Here is a 14,889-nt window from a genome sequence, read left to right on the forward strand (position 1 = left end):
TGAAAAGAAGTCAGCATCTGTGATAATTATGTCCTACAAAGGTGTCAGAGTAAGGGAGACACAACAAATAGAAAACAAACTCTCTTAGCAGATATTGTTTGAGTTTTTATGCCTGATATTCTGAGTAGAAGAAAAATACAAGTCCACAATTACTAGACCTGCAAGCAGATTGAAATAATGTTCTTTCTGAGACAGGAAAAATAACCAAACATGAAGTTTTTAAAGGGAGTAAATTAATTAAATTAGAAATAACGGCTGCCCACTCATTAAGAAAGATTCTAACGAGAGGATTAGAAAAAATTATAGAAGGGATATGTAACCTGCAGTGACTTGCCTGGGTATCCATTGCTATAGATTTCATTTCCTACACATATACAGTTCCAGAGTCATGGCAGGAGTGGGCAGAGGGGACGGTCAGAGAATCACTCATATTCTTCTTAAAGGCTGCATCTTAGTCACAGAGAAATTCCCTCTCTGTTAAAACATCAGTTAATAATGACATGTACTTAATTTCTCTATATTTCTCCATATGCTCCCTCCATCTGTACACTTTCAGTTTCTTTTACATCACAGAAATTTGTGTAAGCCTGTATTCAGCACTAAAGAGGTATGGGTTGGCTGTTTCTGTAGGATTATTCTCTCACTCAGCAGTGATGGCTTGAATATAGGAGCTTTGTCTTATTCTTCTCTGTATCCCCAAGAGTCATTTATTCATAAAATATTCATGGAACATCTACTATGTGCCAGACCCTATGCTAGGTACAGAAGATAGAAAGGTGAACAAGACCACAAAGTCTCTAACCTTTTGGATATTACATTCAACAGGGGATTTAAAACATTGAATTATTTCAAGATAAAATAATTTCTATGATTAAAAAAAGAACAGAAATAGGGAATAGTAGAAGAGAGGCTTCTTTAGGTAGGGTAATCAAAGTATGTCTCTCTGAGAGAAGAAATTAAAAGATGGGTCTGAAGGAAGAGAAATATCTATCTATGTAAAAAGCGTGTGTGCATTTTGTGGTGGGAAACAGCTAACAGAAGAAAGAGTATGTGCTGGGGCTCTGAATCAGGAAATGCTTGGAGTCTTTACATACTTTTAAAAGGCCAGTGAGTGTGAATGCAATAAATGAAGAGAGCATGGTCTAGAATGAGGTAGGGAGGTAGATAGTTTTAGAAACTATAGTAAGAAATTTGGATTTTATTTTAAGTACAATAGAAGACCGTTGCAGTGTTATACCCTAATGCCACCTAGGAAGCCCAATGTTGCCCTGGTGGCTGTCAGTAAAGAATCTGCCAGCAATGCAGAAGACTAGGTTTGATCCCTGGGTCGGGAAGATCCCCTGGAGAAGGAAATGGGAACCCACTCCAGTATTCTTGCCTGGAAAATCCCATGGACAGAGGATCCTGGCGGGTCACAAGAGTCAGACACAACTTAGTGACTAAACCACCTGACATTACCTAATTTGAATTTTGAGAAGAGCACTTGTGTGTGGGTAATGGATTGGCATGTCAGAAGATTTAGCAGGTTTTTTAACTGATCCCAAATGAGAGATGTTGAAGACTTAGACCAAGATGAAGGCAACAAAGATGGAGAGAAGAAGGCAGATCCAAGATGAATTTTAGCCATTTATTTCACAGAATGTACTGAGGACCTGAACGTAAGCACTGACAGTGTAAGGAATCCAAGATAAATCTCAGACTTGAGAAGCTAGTTATAATGAGGAGATGGGGAAGATGTGTTATTGTATTGGGAGGAACAGATCGATACAGGTTGGGGAGGGTGGAGTAGGAAGAAGTCAAGAGTTCCATTACCATGATTTGACAAGTGAATCAGATATCCAATAGCAGATATCAAGTAAACAGTTATAGGCTAGTCTAGAGTGGAGGAGATCTGAGTTAAGTCAGACACCTGGGACTACCAGCATTAGACATAATTGAACCTATGAGAATTATTCATAGGTAATTGAGGGGTAGAACATATGGAGAGAATTCAACATCATTTAGAGTACTTCATACACATTCGTTGAATAAGAAGGAGAATCCTGACCTCGTTGCCAGTGCCCATGAACAGATCCCTGACGCTACATCCTGCTTGCTTCACCCCGTACCTGCCACTTTTCCTTTTTGTATGCCAATTGCCTACCTTGATTTTCACATAGTGTCTGCTGTCTAACTTCCCATATATTCCATCCATTCCCTCAACTCCCTCATATCTAAGGAGGCCCTGCAGAACAAGTAGATTTAATTCCTGATGCCAGAATTTCTGTTTGTCATATTTTGATCTGATTTGTTGTGCCTTGCTAATGGCGTAATTTATATTCTGATAAGAGCAAAGACAAAAAATATGTGCCCAGATGGCTCCCAAACTAAGGGAGGGGTGAGATCTACTAGAAAAACTGTATAAAGGAAAAAGATAAAAATAACAGAATAGAGTCTAGAATAACCAGGGTACTAGTATGTGTTTGGATATTTAAAGGAAAAAAAATTTACAGGTTGAAAACATGATTGAATATACCTCATAAAATTCTGTGCCTTCCATTAGAAGTAAATCACTTTGTATATTCTTAAGAAATTATGTGACTTTAACTTCTTTTAATTGAAGCTTTTAAGATCTTAAAGGCTGTGCTTCACTTCTCAATCAAACATAGTATATGTTTAAGGAAAAAAGATGCATAAAAGTTGTCTGATGTAAAAGTACATATTACTCTTCACTGGCATTTTTTGTTAAAAACTTCACTGTAAGTGGTCTAAATTTTTGAACATTAGCTTTACCTCATTACCATAGAATCATGATCTTTTGAAGGCAATTGAGAGTACAATTAACCTGAAGAAAAGGATGTCATCATTTTCTGATTGATTATCTCAGTTTTCAAAAGTCAGTCATCCAGAACCAGTGTTTCTAATAAAATTTTCAGAAATGAGATTTGATCTATATTTTCTTGGCTTTCTGAATACAAAACAGACTTTGTGGGATGCATGCCTAATGAGTCATCCTTGTTTTTCATGAAAAATATGATTTTCCAGTACTGTAGCATTTTGCGCTTTACTGATGCATTTGCATAAAATGAATATATTACAACTTGGATGTTGTGATTTAGTTAATTATGACAGTCACACTGATGCCTTGATGATTTCATGAATCAGGAATGAACCCAAGTTCTTTAAGGGTCTTACCTCTAATATTAAGAATTCTTATACAGTGAATCTTTCTTAATTGTATTTGATTATGTTAACATTCTCTGAGTCCTGGAATGGACAAGTTTACCATGGATATAAAAAGTATAAGGTCTCACTTTAGCAGCAAAGCTGCCATGGAAGAATATGGAGCAGCACATAAAGGAATGACATGAAGAAATTGAATGTACTGTTGTATTATTTTTCCCACTCAATGTGTTTTAATACTTATTCATTGGTTTTCATTTAAGCAAATTTCAAATTAGTAGTCATTAGTTCACATTTTCAGTATTCTTGTACCATGGACATACATAAGCGCACAAAGAAGTCTAGCCACTGACCCAGTTGTTAATAACATTAATATGTACAGAATATCTCCATAAGACCTCACTTGCCTCTATGCCTACACTCATTCATTCATACATTAAATAAAATTTCTTGAGTACTTACTGTGCTCTAGGCACTGTCCAAGGAATTGAGGATATAACAAAGTCCCTGCTTTCATGTCTCTTTAGTGGAATAGACAGAAAACTAATTCAATAATTAACTGCTTTTAAAATGTTATGAAGAAAATAACTGGAATGCTGTGATAAGGCATATTGGTGACCAACACTGAACATTCCCCTCTTCTTAACCAAGCTTTAGACCAGTTTCCTTCTGACTATAGTCAGCTGAATTCCCTTTCCTTAGAAGATTTACTTTAGAAAACTTGCAATTGCAATTCTTTCTCAGCCCCTTTGAGATGAAAATCTTGCAGCCTCTGACCAGCTTTACAACCCAAGGATGTCTTCATCAAGGACCTGGGGTGTCCCTTTGAACTGCAATGACCAAGAAAAATAGATGCCCTATCTTCCAGGCTCTGTTGGAGGGTAGGAGCCTAACTTCACCAGTGAACACAGCCTGACAACCCTTCTCACCCAATTTCCACCAATAGCTATCCATTAGCTCACCTCAGAACTTAAACACTTTCCTGCTTTTTGTTTCAATGGAGTTCAATCTCTCTCCTTTATTGTAATAGTCTTGAACAAGTCTTCTTTGTCTAATTTCGCAGTGCAATTTTTCTCTGACAATAGGGAGAAGGAAATTCTGCCATCTCCTTTGAGTAGAGTGAAGAAAAGGCATCCATAAAGGGAAGGCCTTTAAGCTCTGACCTAAATAATGAAAGCAGCAGCAATGTGTGGAATCAAGGAAGAGCAAGTACTTCAGGCAGATGAAGCCAGAGGCATTAAAGCTCTGAGGCTCAAAAGAGCTTGCTATGTTCTCAGAAGACCAGGGTGGCAATGACATAGGAGTGAAGAGACAGTGGTGCAAGACTGATGGCAAGCAGTGACCAGGTCACACTGTATCTTATAGGTCAAGGTTGAAAGGTTAGATTTTATTGCGAGAGTATTGGGAAACTATTGAAAAGTTTTAAGAAAAGGTAAAATATGACCTAGTTTGGGTCAAAAAGAAAAAGTCCAGCAGCTCCAAGGAAGATAAATTGGATGCAGTTAAGAGGGGTTCCCAGTCATGGAGTCAATCTTTCAATCTTCATTTTGGAAAATATAAGTACTTTCAAAGAGTTTAGATCTAAGAAATACAGGACTTGGGAGTTTAGAGAACTGGGAATAAATGTAAGATTGATTTTTCCCTAAAGATAATTTACTTGGCATTTGGTCTTCTAAGACAAAAGTAAAGAGAATTTAATTAAAATTAAATGTTTATTTAACTATATTAAACCAAATGCAATGGTAAACTATTCCAGTTATACCAAAGAGCACTAAACATGTGTTACCTGATTTCTATGTTGATGGAGTTCTCTCACAAGATGTATGGACCTGACTCACTCACAATCGTGCTCTAAGAGATTCAGATATTCTTCTTTGTTTCTGATTTCCCCCTACCCCTACCACTAATCCAGTTAATGAAAAATGAAGGAGCAGGCATTGTTAGCACAACAGGTCTACATAACTGTTTCATGAATTTGGGAACTATGGACAAACTAAATCCAACGTATGGTTCATCCTGCCTAATGCTGCTTTTCACAGTCCCACTTAGAACAAAGTGCAAAGAGAACACTTTCTTTTATGACACTGACCTCTAAAGTTTAAGACTTAATTTGACCATTCAAATTTCTCTAGCTGGGAATATAAGATGTAATTTCATGTAGTAAGCGTACAATGAATGTGGAATGATGATTAAATGAATGAATGAGTAAAATAAATAATACCCTCAAGATATTATAAAAAGAACATCCATCTTCTGTAATCAGAAAATAGTGAACCAACAACTAAATGAGTTCAGCCATTCACAAGAGTAGCCCATTTCAAAAGATGCCTTGATTCGTTAAATAAATTTTAATTATCTACTGCTGGTTCAGCAAACTTTCTCCCTAAAGGGCTAGACAGGAGACATTTGGACTTTGGAAACCAAAGTCTGCAAAGTGGCTACTATTCAACTCTGCCATAAATGACTGTATTCCAATTAAACTTTATTTATGGACATATAAATTTAAACTTCATATAATATCCATGTGTTCTGAAATATTCTTCTTTTGCATTTCTTCAATCATTTAAAAGTATAAAAGCCATTCCTGGCCCACAGGCTTTACAAAGCAATCATCTAACCAATTTTCTGACCTCCTGATCTCCCTAATGTCAGGCACTGGAGAGACCATGGTGTGGAAGATAGTTTTGCAAATGTGGTGATGGTGGGACTAAGAAAGAAAGTGAAAGTGAAGTCACTCAGTCATGTCTGACTCTTTGCAACCCCATGGGCTGTAGCCTACCAGGTTCCTCCATCCATGGGATTTTCCAGGCAAGAATACTGGAGTGGGTTGCCATTTCCTTCTCTAGGAGATCTTCCTGACCCAGGGGTTGAACCCAGGTCTCCCGCATTGTAGACAGACACTTTACTGTCTGAGCCACCAGGAAGTGCTGATGGGACTAAGGTATCCACCAAATCCTGTTTATTTGATCAAGGATTAACTTTAGTTAGACCAGTAAAATGTAATCCTGAAAATTTTGCGTTAGGTTCATTCAAGTCTAGTACGAAGTTGTGACAGTCTTGATAAGCAACAAGAAGTAAAGAATAATTTCTGAAGGAAAGTTACACAGTTCAAAATAGCCTGGAGTTAAAACTCCTCTCCGGGGCCTCCCCACCATTCTATGCAAAACAAAGAACTCTCTCACCCAAAGGGAAAAAAAATAATGGACATTAAGTTTGATTACATCCAGCTCCTAGCCAGTCCAGCCTCTGGCTGATCTCCAGAATTCCTTGCCCCAGCCTTTTAAGAGATAACTACTCCCAACAATCTTGGAGAAGAACAGGCCCCCTTAAGACAGTAGATTTCCACATATATGCCTATATATACTTACTCTTTTCTTGGGTTAGTGCAACAGCTCACTAATCTGACTGCTGCCCCTTCTCGCATTATTAAAGGTGAAGTGTTCCTGTAAAGTGCTGGTCTCATTCTTTTTCCGAACCTCACCTTCTCTAACTCCCTTACTCTACAGTTTCAACATACTTAAAAGCCTCGTAAGGGGGAAGCACTTTTATAAAGGAATTCTCTTTTTAGGAAGAAATGATATAGAAAGAAGCAAAAGAAAGTTTTCAGTCTGATTTATGACTAAAATATCCCTACATCTGTTAACCTCCTTTGATTCTAACATCACATTCATTAAGAAACTTCTGATTTCCAACTCAGTTTCCCAGGTATTCTGATATTACAAAGGTAATATGCTCAGTAGCAGATATAATTATTTCTACCACTGGAAATGAACTTCCTCAGTATGAATTAACAAACTGGTAAGCTTGGATAGTTTCAATCAAGTCCCCAGAGTCTTCTATGTAAAAATAACTTCCTAAACATGGAATACTGAGAACCAGATCCTAACTCCTTGCTGAGCCCACAAAAGTAGTGATTTCCCTTGAGGCCCTGCCTACACAGCAGGGACAAAGCTTTTAACTGCCAAGTTCTCAGTCAAGCATTATGTTTCTTTCCTGCAAAATTTTCTTTTAAACACTTCTTATATTTATTTCTCATTTGTTCTGAGAATATTTTAATATGTATCTCTACAAGAGCTCTTTATAATCATAACCACAATACCATTGCATGCAAGTATGTATTCAGTTGTGTCCAACTCTTTGTGACCCTGTGGACTATAGCCTGCCAGGCTTCTCTGTCCATTAAATTTTCCTGACAAGAATACTAGAGCAGATTGCCATTTCCTACATCAAACCTATGTCTCTTGTGTCTCCTGCATTGGCAGACGGATTCTTTACCACCATACTACAATACCACTACTATACTTAAATTCAGATTAATGCCATAATATCAATGAATATTCAGTGTTTGATTTTCAGTATCATAAATACTTTAAATTTATACTTTTCTATTTTATTTACATTAATATATACATTTTTTCATTATTCTATGTATGCATGCATTTACAGAGAAACAAATGATTACTCTCTACAGTAGAAAATAAAGTTCTGTAAAATTTAACCTAAAGCTCTTTTTTCTAGCCTCAACAACAGCCTTTCTCTGTAGTAAACAGAATGCTGGACTGAGAATCAAGAGATCAGTTTTGGGGTTTTCTCTGCCACTTAATATATGAGATTAAGAAATCAAAGGATCTCTCTAGGACTTATTTCTTCACCTCATGAAACAAGCAGGTGAGTAAGTAGATGCTCTCAAAAAGCAAAATTCTTGGGTTTATGATTCTGTAAAAGTGCCCTGTCTGAACTCTTTATAAATATTTAGACAGGTGATATCCTTCTCAAGTTTAGGATTTGGTCAAGTGAAGAGTGAAAAATGTGTCATCAATCTTTAAATGGAGGGAGTCACATTCATTTGGGGCTCAGCTGGTAAAGAATCTACCCGCAGTGTGGGAGACCTGGGTTTGATCCCTGGGTTGGGAAGATCCCCTGGAGAAGGGAAATGCTATCCACTCCAATATTCTGGCCTGGAGAATTCCATGGACTGCATGTCATGGGGTCACAAAGAGTTGGACACGATTGAGCCACTTTCACTTTCACTTTCTTTTCACATTCACTTGACTATTCACATACTCTGAGTATCTTTTCTAATTTACTAAATAGTGATCCCTCCTACTCCTTAGTTTAGACAGCATAGAAAGAGCTACTTTAATCAAAACATCAATGTTAATGGTTAAAATAACTGGATCTTTTCCTTAAAACTAAAGAATCTTCTAGAAGAGAAAGCAAAAACAAAATCAGTGTTAACAATATGCATATTTAAGGCCTTCCCTTTCTTTAAACTTTAGTCATCAAAATAAACACCCCCTAATTGTAAAAAAACAAAAATGAGATATATAATGCATCCTCACAACTAACTTCATACTTTATACATAGGTTTCAATAAAGGAACTTGAAATTAAAGTTTCTCTCTTGCAGTTTAATATCTTTTTCTACTATCTTCTTCTTATAAGGTAAAGACATTTCTCTTTTAAATGCAAAGGTTAATTATAGTCCAAAGGTTTTAAGAAATCAACCTTCTAGTGATAATTAAAGGTTACAGTTTAGAAGAAGACTCACAACATACCCACTTAAAGGCTAATTATGAAGACATAAGAAGTGATCTATAATCAAAGCTAACACTTACAAATATAACTAATAAAACAACTATTTCTAAAAAATGTATTAGAACATAAAAATTGTATCATGATTTAAAATTAAATATAAAGCCTTTAAGTATATTCCAAGCATTAACTGGATTGCACAATTATTTAAAAGAGATTTCAGTCAATCACCTATGCCTATCTCTATGATTCATACAGAAATAAGGAAATGAGTATCCAATATTACTGTCTGTAAAAGCTATATTTTTTTTCTTCTTTTTACATAGTCCTTCAATTTAGAAGATAAGTGCTATAAAAATGATTAAAAAGTAATTTGGTGGATTTGGTACAACATAAGTAAAACTAAAGAAACATCCTAACATTTGTGGAGGAGGAGCTGAATCTGAGGTACAAGAAAAAGAGGAGCCAATAATGATATCATGGTTTTTGGTGTGAACAACTGGAAGGATGGAACTGCCACTTACTAGACAGGGAAGAGTGCCAGCGTAGCACATTTCAGGTCGACACCTAGGAGTTTAATTTCGAAGAATATGAAATATTTTTTAGATATACACATGTGAAGTACCAAGTAGGCAGCTAGAGATAAAAACCTGGGAGTGAGGGAAAAGGTCAGGGTAGAAGGTATAATTGTGGGAACTGTGACCCAATAGACGGTATTTGATTCCATAACAGATGTGATCGCCAAGTGTAAATAAGTGTAAATACAGGAAAGGACCAAGGAGCCAACATTAGGTATTCTTTGTTTAAAACTCAGAGACATTGACAGTGGAGACTGAGAACGAATCACCCATGTGAAAGGGGTACAGCCAAGAGAGTGTGGTATCCTGGAAGACAAATGAAGGCAATATCTGAGGGAGGAAGGAGTGCTCAGCCCTACTGACTGCTGATAAGTCAATGAGAATAAAGACAGAATTCTGACTTTACCTTAAAAATACATCCAAAATATGACCATATCTCAGTACACCCAAGTGATCACTTTGATCCAAGTCGTCAGCATCTCAGCATTAGCTTCTGAACCAGTCTCTATGTTTCTACCCCTGCTCCCAACAATGTATCATCAACACAGCAGCCAGAATATTCTTTAAAACAAAGTTTGGCCACGTCACTTCTCTACTCAAAACTCTCTGAAGACTTCCTATCTTATTCAAGGTAAAGTCAAAGCCTTACAATTACCTTCAAGGTTCTATGCCCCCTGGCACTTCCATCTCTGGCTTACTCTACTAAAGCTAGATTGCCTCTTTGCTGTTCCTTGAACACACTGTTTATACTCATACCTCAAAACCTTTTTATTGGCATTTATGGTTCCTGCTACATGGAATGCTTTACCCCTATATATCAACATCGCTTACTCCTTCACAGTCTTTAAGTCTTTGCTTCCACTTAGTCATGCTGCTGCTGCTAAGTCGCTTCAGTCGTGTCTGACTCTGTGTGACCCCATAGACGGTAGCCCACCAGGCTCCGCTGTCCCTGGGATTCTCCAGGCAAGAACACTGGAGTGGGTTGCCATTTCCTTCTCCAATGCATGAAACTGAAAAGTGAAAGGCGTTCAGTCGTGTCTGACTCTTCACGACCCCGTGGACCGCAGCCTACCAGGCTCCTCCGTCCATGGGATTTTCCAGGCAAGAGTACTGGAGTGGGGTGCCATTGCCTCCTCTACAACCTAGTCATGAGGTCTTTCCAAAATATTTAAAAATTTACCCCCTACCATCCTACAGTCCTCTGTCCTTCATCTCTGCTTTATTTTTATTTTCGGTATTATCATGTATTTGTCTGACTTCCCTCACTATGATATGAGTTCCAGAAGGCACATTTTTTTTTCTCTTGCTCAAGCCATAATTTTGTACCAAGAACATGCCTAACACATAGTACATACTCTGTAAGAAAAAATAGCTGAATGGGCCTATCCAGAACTTTGAGGGACACTCTATATCATGAATCCATCCTATTTTAATCTGCCATAGTCTATATTTTCCTTTGATTTATATTTATTGGTCTTTTAATTAGCTGCAGGTGTCTAAAACATAAAAACATTCAAATATTTTCCTGGCTACCTATTCATATGCTCTGTTCCTAAGGGTACAGACCAAGCATATATTGGATAGGTCTTGGCTCCAAATCTCTACTTTGGCACTGTGCAGAAAACAGTTACCACAGCTGACCTAAGACTGCTATTTTTAGAAAGGCCTGCTTGCAAATTTGACACTCAACTGGTATTATGGGAAGTTAGATTTTGGGAGATTTCTCACTGCCCTAACTGATAAGAATGGTGCACTATGCCTAAATTGGTTGTGCATACAATATGGTTTATGTAAAACACCTGCTTTCCTTCTGGAAGTCTGGAATGCCAAGAAAAAGCTAAGTGACCAATCTCTAAGAAAAACCCTGGAAACTGAATGTCTAATGACCTTCCTTGGTAGACAATACTTCACAACTCATCCCTGGGGCAATTAAGCTTGTCATGTATGTTCCTTGAGGGAAAGAATTCTGGATTTTGCCTAGTTTTCTCTATACACCTCTCCATGAACTATTTCCATTTGGTAATTTTGCTTTGTATTCTCTCACTGTAAAACAAATAATAGACATAGGTATGACAATATGCAGTTATGTGAGTTCTCCCAAAAAGTCATCCAAAAGGTGTGTATACACCTGGGAGTGAATTCTTTGTGTACATTAGAGTACAAACACTCTTAGGGGTTATAATAAAATTCTGCCTACCACAAAATCCTAATGCACAAGACTCATAAACTTGGGATTTTGTAACATTTCTAATCCTTGGGAAGGGTGCTGGAAGCTCCCTATCTTGTCATTCACGAACCCTTACTGCATGCCTACTATGAGCTCAACCCTCGTGAGCTGAGCTAGACAATAAAAGAGCTTGTGGGTTTTATTTATTTTGCTTCTCTCCTTTAAGGTTTTGTCAAACTGAACTAGCCTACTCCATGGATCCTTCTGCAGAGGCATCCTCTTATCAGGAAGCACTTCACAGCACCAGTCACATGATAGAAATGGTGAAGAAATAAACTGTGTCGAAGAGAAGAATCCCTGGGAACCAAGAGCAGCCTAGGCTCCAGAGCCAGCTCCACTGTAACTCCTTTACAGTTTTCTAAAGTGAACAAGTGGGTGGCTCTTGACACAGATTAGGCCTTTTTTTTTCTTAAGACGTAGAGTGAGGAGGTATCTTTCAGGTTTCCTTGCTGGCTTTTAGAATCTGTTATTAATACCAGTCTTCGTATTTGAAATAATCATTCCACGGTCCAATGAAAAAAACCTACATATATAGACTATTTCCCACCAAAAGCACAATAATAACTATAAAAATATATGTACATGTAAAACACGTTTTGTAGTAAATATAACAATAAATGTGTTTGTTAAAGGAAGTGGTATGCCGTTTACCTTTTATATATTCTCCTAAAGCCCCATTTCTTTCTTTAATTCAGAAAAACTATCCTGCCATTGTGGGCTTCCCCAGTGCCTCAGCAGTAAAATATCCACCTGTAATGCAGGAGTGCAGGAGACATGGGTTCAGTCCCTGGGTTGAGAAGATCCCCTGGACGAGGGCATGGTAATCCACTCGAGTATTCATGCCTGGAGAATCCCATGGACAGAGGAGCCTGGTGAGCTACAGTCCATAGGGTAGCAAAGAGTCGGACACGACTAAAGCAGCTTAGCACAGACACATGTATACTGCCTTTGTAGAAAATGCTGATTTTTCTATCACATGCATTTTTATTCAGGTCTAATCACTGCTCTTCAGGTAAAATAAAATTTAAGAGACAAGCACAAATAATCAAGGAGATAAGTGCCCTGATGTACACGAATGGACTAAAGTGATTAGGATTCTTGGGCCTAGAAATACAAAGTTTTAACGAATATATTAAGTACTATGAAAAGTTTATCTACCAAATTCCTAAGTTTTCAGTGGTAATCACATGAATTGAAAACAAGTATTAACTTTTTGAGAGAATATAGCCAACATTATTTCCTGTCTTTCCTTATACACTAGCTTCTAAAAGAATCTGTGCATTTCCTCTTTCTGTCACCAGCTTGAATATGTCCTTAGTAAATAAATAAATACATTTTTGATAAACAGATTTGGATAAGAACTAATAACTTTTTATCAGTGTTTGGAAAAATAGAAATCCCAAAGAAAGGCAATGCCAGAGAATGCTCAAACTACCGCACAATTGCATTCATCTCACACACTAGTAAAGTAATGCTCAAAATTCTCCAAGCCAGGCTTCAACAATATGTGAACCATGATCTTCCAAATGTTCAAGGTGGTTTTAGAAAAGGCAGAGGAATCAGATATCAAATTGCCAATATATACTGGATCATCAGAAAAGCAAGAGAGTTTCAGAAAAACATCTATTTCTGCTTTATTGACTATGCCAAAGCCTTTGAGTGTGTGGATCACAATAAACCATGGAAAATTCTGAAAGAGATGGGCATACCAGACCACGTGACCTGCCTCTTGAGAAACCTATATGCAGATCAGGAAGCAACAGTTAGAACTGGACATGGAACAACAGACTGGTTCCAAATAGGAAAAGGAGTACATCAAGGCTGTGTATTGTCACCCTGCTTATTTAACTTATATGCGGAGTACATCATGAGAAACACTGGGCTGGAAGAAGCACAAGCTGGAATCAAGATTGCTGGGAGAAATATCAATCACCTCAGATATGCAGATGACACCACCCTTATGGCAGAAAGTGAAGAGGAACTCAAAAGCATCTTGATGAAAGTGAAAGTGGAGAGTGGAAAAAGTTGGCTTAAAGCACAACATTCAGAGAACAAAGATCATGGCATCTGGTCCCATCACTTTGTGAGAAATAGATGGGGAAACAGTGGAAAAAGTGTCAGACTTTATTTTGGGGGGCTCCAAAATCACTGCAGATGGTGATTGCAGCCATGAAATTAAAAGATTCTTACTCCTTGGAAGAAAAGTTATGACCAACCTAGACAGCATATTAAAAAGCAGAGACATTACTTTGCCAACAAAGGTCCATCTAGTCAAGGCTATGGTTTTTCCAGTGGTCATGTATGGATGCGAGAGTTGGACTGTGAAGAAAGCTGAGTGCCGAAGAATTGATGCTTTTGAACTGTGGTGTTGGAGAAGACTCTTGAGAGTCCCTTGGACTGCAAGGAGATCCAACCAGTCCATTCTAAAGGAGACCAATCCTGGGTGTCCTTTGGAAGGACTGATGCTAAAGCTGGAACTCCAATACTTTGGCCACCTCATGTGAAGAGTTGACTCTTTGGAAAAGACTGATGCTGGGAGGGATTGGGGGCAGGAGGAGAAGGGGACGACAGAGGATGAGATGGCTGGATGGCATCACCGACTGGATGGACATGAGTTTGGGTGAACTCTGGGAGTTGGTGATGGACAGGGAGGCCTGGCGTGCTGCAATTCATGAGGTCACAAAGAGTCGGACACGACTGAGTGACTGAACTGAACCTTGGCAGAAGAAAGTAAAAGGAAGCTATGGTAAGGAAGCAGTAAGGGACACGACTGAGCGACTGAACTGAACTGAAACAAAGATTAAAGGGAACAAATAGTTTGCTTTGGGCAACATCATCAATAAGGGTAATCATGTATCCCCCTCAGCTTCAGAGAGGAGTTTTCTAGGTACAAAGTTTTGACAAAACCATGGAGTGATATTAGAGAAATACCCAAACGCTGATTTTATTAAATCTAATTGTTTTTGACTAGCATTTCAGAGTCGGAAACAACTGAGCGACTGAAGTGAACTGAAGCATTTCAAAAAAGAAAAGTTTCATACTTCAAATAGATCATGACATGTGTATTTCCTGTTTCTACATGTGTCAGATGTATTTGTCCTCTTTACTATAAAGTAACACCAAATGTCAGAAAAGGCAATGGCACCCCACTCCAATACTCTTGCCTGGAAAATCCCATGGATGGAGGAGCCTGGTGGGCTACAGTCCACGGGGTCACTAAGAGTCGGACGCAACTGAGCGACTTCACTTTCACTTTTTACTTTCATGCATTGGAGAAGGAAATGGCAACCCACTCCAGTGTTCTTGCCTGGAGAATGAGGGAGCCTGGTGGGCTGCCATCTATGGGGTCACACAGAGTCGGACACAACTGAAGTGACTTAGCAGCAGT

Source organism: Ovis aries, chromosome 4 (genome assembly GCF_016772045.2).
Source record: "Ovis aries strain OAR_USU_Benz2616 breed Rambouillet chromosome 4, ARS-UI_Ramb_v3.0, whole genome shotgun sequence".
Lineage (NCBI taxonomy): Eukaryota > Metazoa > Chordata > Mammalia > Artiodactyla > Bovidae > Ovis > Ovis aries.